The 9,311-nt window shown below is 44.6% G+C and overlaps 1 pseudogene; it reads left to right on the top strand.

Annotated features, from left to right (window-relative positions):
- The first annotated feature begins 8,303 nt into the window (after window positions 1-8,303).
- Window positions 8,304-8,767, top strand: LOC112445815 (U6 snRNA-associated Sm-like protein LSm3; annotated as a pseudogene).
- Window positions 8,768-9,311: the final 544 nt, after the last annotated feature.

The following is a 9,311-nucleotide window of genomic DNA, read 5'->3' as shown; positions in this document are numbered from 1 at the left end:
CATCAACAAAGATATATGTTTATTTTTAAATTAATTTTTAGCACTGTATGAAGGCAAGAACTCTGAGCTGGCAGTTAAAAATCCTAAATTGTCGTGCACATTCCACCACCAACTCCTGGTGTGGCCTTGATGAAATCCCTTTCCTTGCTGGGACTGTATTTCCCGTGTAAGAGGAGGGGTTTCGACTAGAATATGACATCTCTGGCCCTTCTATAGAATCCTGTGAATGTGTGTGTGTGTGTTATTTATCTACTTTGGGAAATAAAATGCTTTATTGCTCAGAGTATATAAGCCAAACAGTTACATATAATCTCAGCACGGTTAAAGAAGCGTTCTTTCCTATATGTTGAGATACAAGTAAAAGAAAAGACTGAATAAATTCCATGGTCAATTACATGGTCAGTGAATCACAAGAGTAGAGGCTCTCGGAATTTGGCAGCTACTGTTAGATTCAAAAGATGTGCTGAGAAGCAACGGTTTTAGCAAGTAGTTTCCCTATTTACTCGAGCCTGGAGGTTGTTGCTAATATTTGGGACCAAGAATATTGTAGATTGTTCCATTTAACAGCCCCTCTGAAGATCAGATTCTGGGCTTTCATGGACTTGCCAGATTTTAAAATCATAATCTATGACATGCGGCCATGCCTGTTATGATTTCAATCTGGCCCTGAGTTATTAAACAGGCCAGCGGCTCTGAACTAGGTGGGGAGTCGCGGCTTAGAGGCAACACAGCTGGCGGGATTATTCTTATTCTTCTCTTATTTTCTAGTAGCTCTCTAGGGTCTAGGTCTGTGTAAGAATTTGATTCTTTCCTTCCTTCTAGAATCCTTCCTGAAGAGAACTTCCATGAGAATCTGTGCAGCCCTCACTCTCCCTGTCACTTCTCCAACACGATTCCTCTGGGTGAGCATTCCAACTGAAATCCTTGGGCCTGGGGCCTAAGAGTCCAGTGTGGTGGTCCCTTGACTTCAGTGCAGGTGGAGAGTTTTGTATGGATATGGGAAGGATGGGGTTTCCCTGGTAGCTCAGCTGGTAAAGAATCTGCCTGCAATGCAGGAAATCCCTGTTCAATTTCTAGGTGGGGAAGATCCCCGGGAGAAGGGATCGGCTACCCACTCCAGTATTATTGGGCTTCCCTAATGGCTCAGATTGTATAGAATCCATCTGCAATGAGGGAGACCTAAGTTTGATCCCTGGGTTGGGAAGATCCCCTGGAGGAGAGCATGACAACCCACTCCAGTATTCTTGCCTGGAGAATCCCATGGACAGAGCAGCTTGGAAGGCTACAGTCCATGGGGTCACAAACTGTCAGACTGAGTGACTAAGCACAGCACAGCACAGTGTGGGAAGGATGGCGTCCTGGTGACAAGCCAGGAATTGAATGGGTCCAGAGGCAGCTTACACACATACACAAACTTAAAAGGTGAATCTGATTAGAAGTCAGTGTCTCCTTCACTCCATTGTCAAAATAAGATAAATCAAGATATAAATAGATACTTCTTACCAGGGGCCAGAAATAGCTTTTTCCCCCCTATTTTTGTTTTTTTTTGGTTGTGAATCACTTGGGATTTTCGCTCCCCAACCAGGGATTGAACCCACACCCTCTGCATTGAAAAGCAGAGTTTGGACCACCAGGGAAGTTCCAGAATTAGCTTTCTTTAATTTTTTGATTCTAAGTGGCAATCTCAGTGTAATATGTATACGAGTGTATGCATGTATATGTATAAACGTATACGTGCATGCATGTGTGCTCAGTCGCTTCAGTCAAGTCTGACTCTGAGACCCTATGGACTGTAGTCTGCTGGCTCCTCTGTCCATGGGATTCTCCAGGCAAGAATATTGGAGTGGGTTGCCATGCCCTGCTCCAAGGGATTTTCCCAAACCAAGGATCAACCGAAGTCTCCTATGTCTCCTGCATTGGCAGGCAGATTCTTTACTGCTGAATTACCAGGGAAGCCCACAAATGGACACATGTTATGATAAATATGTATCCTTTACATATGATATATATATATAGTTGGGCAAAGCTACCTCCACAGAATAACAGCTGGGAAGGCTATGTTGCGTGGCAGAAGCAGGACCTGACAATGAAAGCTGGACTGAGTAGCTAAATTAATGAACGTGAAGTTGAAGGTGAGTCAACAGTGCAATAAGCACATCCGTGGACTTCTGGTCTGGTGAAACTTGCTCTCTTAGTGGGGAAGTGAGTGCTGCTACCCTGGGCTGTCGGATAGAGAAATACACATTGCAAAATTTTCTGACGAGAGTTCTAAGGTGTTCCTTAGAGCCTTCCAAATGAGAAAAAGTTGAGAGGAGAATGAGTGGTCTGGAGATAAACAGCCTTGGTGCACAGGGCTGCCCCAGAACACATAGGGAGTGACCTCGGTAAGGCCCAACCAGGAGGAGTGGATGAAAGGTGCAGTATAGAACAGTAAGAGCTTTCCAAAGAGAAGACAGGTTGCCCCACATGATAGCAATCCGTTCATCCCTGGAGGTATTCAAGCTGGCCATCCATTTGGCTGGGATGCTGAAGAGGAGATTCAAATATCACATGCACGGGGCCCTAAGATCCATGGCACATGGCACATGACACATGACACTCTTCAACATGTGGAAAGAGTAGAGTGTCTGGTCCAGGGCACCGTACACAGCTCTGTAGATGTGTAGATATATAGTCATATATCTCCAGTGAGAGGTTCAGTAAAAAATGTGGAAAACTTGTACAGTGTACATCTTTTTCTCCAAAGGACACAGAGACATCCTGTGACAATCTCAGATCCAAAGAAGACAGAGTGATCCTGAGTGAAATCCACATGGTCAGCATTTCTTTAGCAAGCATGATCCCAAATGATGCCTTCTTGAGAGTGGCTTACCTCCTTGTCAACTGTATCCTTCCATAGTCTAGGCCCTTTCATCCTCCCCAGATGAACTGCAGTTGAAGAAAGTGACCAAAAGTTGATTGAAACTTACTGTTGACAAGAATGTTCTTCTGCGTGGCTGAGTTGGGGGTCGGGCATCTGAGAGTTGAAACATCAGGAAGTAGGGTGAGTGAACAAGTTCCTCCTGGGAAGTCATCTTTGAACCTCATTTGTCCCTGAGAAATGGCCATCGAAGACTTGCTGCCATTCTGTGTCTTGTCCTGCAAACTGGTACCTGCTCCATACATGGTAGTGCTAGCTCTCTAACCAGTAGAAACATTCTTTGGACAGAAATAGTCATTTATATTGGTGACAGGTGATGTTTAATTTCTGGGGATGGCTTTTTAAATTTTTCTATTACTCTAGGACTTTTCTTTTCCCATCTCTTCCATCCTTTTTCATTACAAATAAATTATTTTTTTCAGTGAACATATCTTTAGAGTAAAGACAGAATGCTTTGTAAAATGGTGCTTTCAGACAAGGGTGACACGTAGCATTTTTTTCTGATAGTTGAGAAACAATAGTAGATCTTTTGGGACTTAAGCTGGAATTAGTCTTATCAATCTCTATTTTTGGTTTATTTTTTCACCCTGTCAGTTTAACTCTGTCTTAAAGGCACAAATAGCAAGGGGTATAACAACATCTGGAATATGGTAGAAAGTGGGCTGAAAAAGATGATTCTTCATTCTGTAGCAGTATCACTTTATGAGTGGGCCAACCACCATGGCTCTCAGACACTGTTAGACCCGTGAGGAGCTTGTAAGAACATCTAGTCCGATCCCTCACTTTCCTGACAGCTTTTCAGCCTCCCCTTGCCATTGTTCCCCACATCTGGGCAAGCTGATGAGAAAGCTTGGGTGTCCTGACCTTTAGTGCCCAGCAGGAGATTCAAATCACACAAGGCTCTGTACACCTCTGGGAACCTTCACCTCTGCCAACCACCTAATCAGAGGTAAAACCGCTTCTTTCCCTGCTTTCCCAAGCCATGTTTGGACCAGCTTGGGAACCCTACCCTGCTTTCCCTAGAAAAACCCCATTATGTAATTAATAACACTTTTCACACCCTCTGTGTGTGTGTTCAGCAGCATCAGTCTTGACATTAGGACTAAACTTTGGGTAGATGACCACAGCACAACTCTGAGGTGTCTGTTGTTATAATCAGCATGTTACTGATGAGGAAACTGAGGAACAGGGAGGTCAAAGTCATGCACAAGGACTGTAAAAAGCTTACATAATTACAGAAAGCACTCCTGAAAATAAACACACTACTGAGATTTTCATTCCGACCTGCCTAAGAATGTTCTATGTCCAGAGTGTGCAGTTGAAATGTATTAATAAGCAAAGGTTCTGAGATGAATCTTTGACTTCTGGTTAAAGTTCCTACCCAAGATTATACAGCTAGTAAGTGATGGAGCTGGGATCGAATCCCAGGCTCTGGGGCTCTGGAATCTACATTCTAAAGATCTCAGAAAGGGACTTCCTAGATGGTCCAGAAGTTAAGACTCCATGCTTCCACTGCAGAGGACACAAGTTTGATCCCTGGTCGGGGAACTAAGATCCCACATGTCACATGGCCAAAAAAACCCAAGCAACAACAACAACAAAATAAATAAATTTAACATCTGCCTGATAATAAAGCCTGTGCAGCAGTAGAATAAACCCAGGTTTGATGAAGCTTGTGGAAAGGCTATGTATAGAATAATCCTCATGCTATATACCAGACACTGTGCTAAGTTCTTTACTGAATCTTTTTACAACTCTGTAAAGTCAATGCAATTATTATTCCCATTTTACAGATAAGGAAATTGGAAGCTCTGAGAGGTTAAGAAACATGCCCTAGGCCACACAGCTAATAAGTGGAGTAGCTGGCTTGAGAAGCTCCATGAGTTGATATGTTAGAAGCTGTATGGTCTAATATTCATTTAGAATGTGGATATTTTGGTTCTTAGGTCTATAATAATAAAGGTCAGATTTTCTATGTATTGAATGATAAGCCCTTTATATGCATTATCCTAGTTAAACTTAATACTATAACATAAGTACTGCTTTATCTCCATTTTACAGATGAGTCGCTTGAGTCTCAGAGAAGTTAGCACATTTTTGAGGAAAGTTTTACTAATGTAGGGACCTGGAGAGGAGCTGAACTCTGAAGTCTGATTAGAACAACCAAGCTCTGGAAGACTTAACTGGTTGGATTTGTAGTTTGAGTCTCAGTTCTCTCCTCTGCCGACTGAAAGTACACAATCTCCAGCAAGGACCCAGCCATATCTTTAGGATTTTAAAACAGAACCAGCTGCCCTGCCCCGGCCCTCCCCCCCATCAGCACCTCTTGAGCTGTTGCAGCGTATTCCTGTTCAGCACCTCCTGTCAGATGCCTCGTTCTTGCTGATGTCGGGGACTGGACTGTCACTGGACTGGCCCTGGCTGCTGTGGCTACTCAGGCAGCACATGCTGGAAGTCCCTGTTATCTCTGGGACTGCTCTTTCTGGTATGTTAAGGATTTATTCAGTCGAAAAGGAAGAAGGAACCGAGAACCTTCTGTGGCCAGTATGTGTATTTCTCCTTGTGCATATCCTGGCATTGGTATCTCTGGACATGGAAATCCACATACCCAGCCAGGGGAGTGTTGAGTGAACCCACAGAAAATGGAGAAGTATGCAACACTGGGAGAGGCCCAGGCATGATCCTTTGTTGTTGTTTAGTCACTAAATCATGTCCAACTCTTTGCAACCATATGGACTGTAGCCCACCAGACTCCTCTGTCCATGGGATTCTCTAAGCAAGAATACTGGAGTGGGTTGCCATTCCCTTCTCCAGGGGATCTTCCCGACCCAGGGATGGAACCCAGGTCTCCCTCATTTCAGGCAGAGTCTTTACCATCTGAGCCACCAGGGAAGGCCAGCGTGGTCCTGTGCTGTGCTGTATTTAGTCACTCAGTCATGTCTGACTCTTTTCGACCCTGTGGACTGTAGCCTGCCAGACTCCTCTGTCCATCGGGATTCTTCAGTCAAGAATGCTGGAGTAGGTTGCCATGCCTCCCTCCAAGGGATCTTCTCAACCCAGGGATCAAACCCAGCTCTCCCACATTGCAGGAGGATTCTTCACCTCCTGAGCCACCAGGGAAGCCCCAGTGTGGTCCTAGGGACCCATAAACTGCCACCAAGTCAGCCCTGCCACTAAAAAACTGAAAGCATGCAACTACCTCAAATTTATTTACTCAAGATTAGGATTTGATTCTAACTCTCTTCCTATAAAGAAAGTTCATATTCACAGAAGCTTGAGAAGGCCCTAAGACATATGTGGACCCAAAGACAGATGGAGAAACATTACCTACAGTTACTATTAAACATCTTCAGAGAATTGGAGTTTTTGAGTGGCAGCAGGGAGCCTGAAACAGTGAAGGTACTTGGGAGAAGTAGAAATGCCCTCGAGTCGAAGTGAGCATGTCTGGCTAAGCAAGTTGGTTATTCCAGCTCTTCTTGGCCTTGGACAAGGCCTCTCCTTTCCCTTCTCAGACCCTTTGAGTCCTTCCTCATTTGAACTTCAGTGCTATATGCTCTTTCCTTTCCTTTTTTTCTTTTTAAAAGTGCTTACAGCTCTAGCGTTATTTGATTTCATTGAAGAAAATGACAAGCCTTCATCAAGTGCCCATCGTATGTGCCTGTCACTGTGCAAGTTCCTCAAGTAAAGCTACAGCCAAAGGGCTTGGGGACCACAAAGACAGGGAGAGTCAGGGCAGACATGTCAGAAGAGGTGCCTCTGAAGCTGCGCTGAGGAGGATGAGTGACAGAAAACAAGAGCGGGCAGTGAGAGGCCCACACGCTCTTCTGAATCACCTGAAATTGTGAAAGAGTCAAAAGGAACCTGGCTCATTTCAGGGAACCTGGGAGCCATGGGAAGTTGAGTATTTCTGCTGGGATGTGCGTGGTGGTAAGGAATGAGGAAGCCAAGAACAGATCATGGAGGGCCTCAAATGGCTGCTCAAGGAGTTTAGACTTTGTCCTATGGCAGCACAGGTTGCCAACAGGGGTTCTTTCGAAGTGAAATTACAGAATCAGATAGCTTTTGTGGAACTGTCACCCAAGACTCAGTGGGGAGGATGATCTAGCACAGGAGACCCTACAGGCCTGGAGAGGAGTTAGGATGCTCGTTCACAAGGGAGAGTCCAGACAAAGGACAATGGCTCTCTGGTGGATGAAGCTGTCCACCTCCTGATACTCAGGCCCTGTGGAATCCCTCCCCTCGGTTGCAGGCTGGCCCTAGTAAGACAAATTACGACAGTACAGCAAAGATGATGGATATTGCTTCCAAGATCAGATTACAGAAAGACTGTGACTTCTGAAGCCAGTTGCCATGTGGTGAACTGTACTATGGAGGGGCCCAGATGGCAAATCACCAATGTCTGTGGTCAAAGCCAGTGGGGACCGAGGCTGGTGTACAGCCACTTGAGTGAACTGGGAAGTGGAGTTTCTGAGGCAGGCCAACAACAGCCATGTCAGTGACGCTGGAAGCACATCCTTCCCCACTGGAGCCTGGAGCCAGCTCTCCTCCCAACCACTACCTTGACTGCAGCTTGTGAGAAACCTGGAACCCACTAAGCCAGGCCTGGATTCCTGGCCACAGAAATGGTGAGTAGTTACTATATGTTGTTTTATACTGCTAACATTTGGGGTTATTTCTTACACAGCAACGGATAAGTAACACCAAGCCCCAACTAAGGCAATGAGAAAAAAGAACAGATGGATTCCGGAACTGGTTGGAAATTAGAGTGTGAGGGGGAAAGAAATGTCTAGGCAGACAGGGGTGCTGTTTAATCGAGATGGAAAATAGAGAAGTGCTGGTTTCGGGAGGATAATGATGAGTTAGTTTGGTCCAGTCAAAATTTGATGGACTGTAGGACAGTACTTGGAGAAGGCAATGGCACCCCACTCCAGTACTCTTGCCTGGAAAATCCCATGGATGGAGGAGCCTGGTAGGCTGCAGTCCATGGGGTCGCTAAGAGTCGGACACGACTGAGCTACTTCACTTTCACTTTTCACTTTCATGCATTGGAGAAGGAAATGGCAACCCACTACAGTGTTCTTGCCTGGAGAATCCCAGGGACGGGGGAGCCTGGTGGGCTGCCGTCTATGGGGTAGCACAGAGTCAGACACGACTGAAGCGACTTAGCAGCAGCAACAGCAGCAGGACAGTACTACAGTCAAGAGGCAGTTGGGACCAAAGATCTGAGGCTCAGTAAAACCATACAGACTGAACTTTTGGGAAGACCAATGGAGAGGTGACTCTTAAACGTGCAGAGACCAAGGCCAGGACCCTAGACACGTTCAGCAGTTAAAAGACTGTCCTGTATCATCAGAAAACTATTGGTGATTGTGTATGTGTTTGTCTATGTATATCTTCTCCCAAGCAGTTGCCTCTCATTCTAAAATACTTTTCCAGGTTTCAAACATGGCAGACCGCATGGACCGGCAACAAACTACCAACACCATAGAAGAGCCCCTGGATCATCTCAGGCTCAGCCTGGATGAGAAAATCTATGTGAAAATGAGAAACAACAGAGAACTTTGAGGCAGGTTACATGCTTACAATCAATATTTAAGCACAATATTGGGAAATATGGAAGAAACTGTGCAACTATAGAAAGTGAAGGAGAAGCATTTCAAGAGATATATAAATCAACAAAATGGAATATTCTGATGCTCTTTGTCTGGGGAGATGGTGTTGTGCTAGTGGTCCCACCATTTACAGTTGACTGAAACGAAGAATTTATCCAGGGTGGAAAGCAGGAGATTTTGTATGACTGCCGCTTTAAACCTAGAAGATATTCAAAAGAGAAACTGTCAAAAAAAAAAAAGAGAGAGAGAGAGAGAGAGAAACTATCTACATTTTTATGTTAAGGAATAATCAAGAATTCTTCCACTCCTGAAATAAATTGATTTGCAGATAACTCACAAATTCTTAGGCTAAATGGCATTTTTACTTTTTCTCTACCCCTTCCAATAAACGTGATCACCAAGATGCAGAAAAATAAAATAAAATACTTTCCCTTCACTTTGCAGCCATATTTGCAACCCAGTTTCACCTCACTAAAGATTCCAAATGTCCATGACTCCTTCCACCTTTCAGGTGTACCTGAGCCTCTCCAAATGGGATAAGCTCCAGTTGAGAGACTGCTATGCACATCTGCTGTTGATTTCCATTGCTTGTAATTATTGTCAACATCTCTAGAGTTTATATGTTGTTTACACACTCAGCCTAATTTATTCTTTGCAAAGAAATCATATAAAGCAACATAGCAGGAGAGCTTGTTACAGGAAGAAATATAGTACATGGAGCATCTAGGAGATGTCAAGTTGACCCAGAGATCTTTTTCAGGGGGTGGAGGTGGTGAGAG

The sequence above is a fragment of the Bos taurus genome, unplaced genomic scaffold (genome assembly GCF_002263795.3).
Source record: "Bos taurus isolate L1 Dominette 01449 registration number 42190680 breed Hereford unplaced genomic scaffold, ARS-UCD2.0 Super-Scaffold_1723_ScbfJmS_2085, whole genome shotgun sequence".
Lineage (NCBI taxonomy): Eukaryota > Metazoa > Chordata > Mammalia > Artiodactyla > Bovidae > Bos > Bos taurus.
Note: the sequence above shows the minus strand (reverse complement) of the source record. Positions and strands in the feature narration are given on the sequence as shown.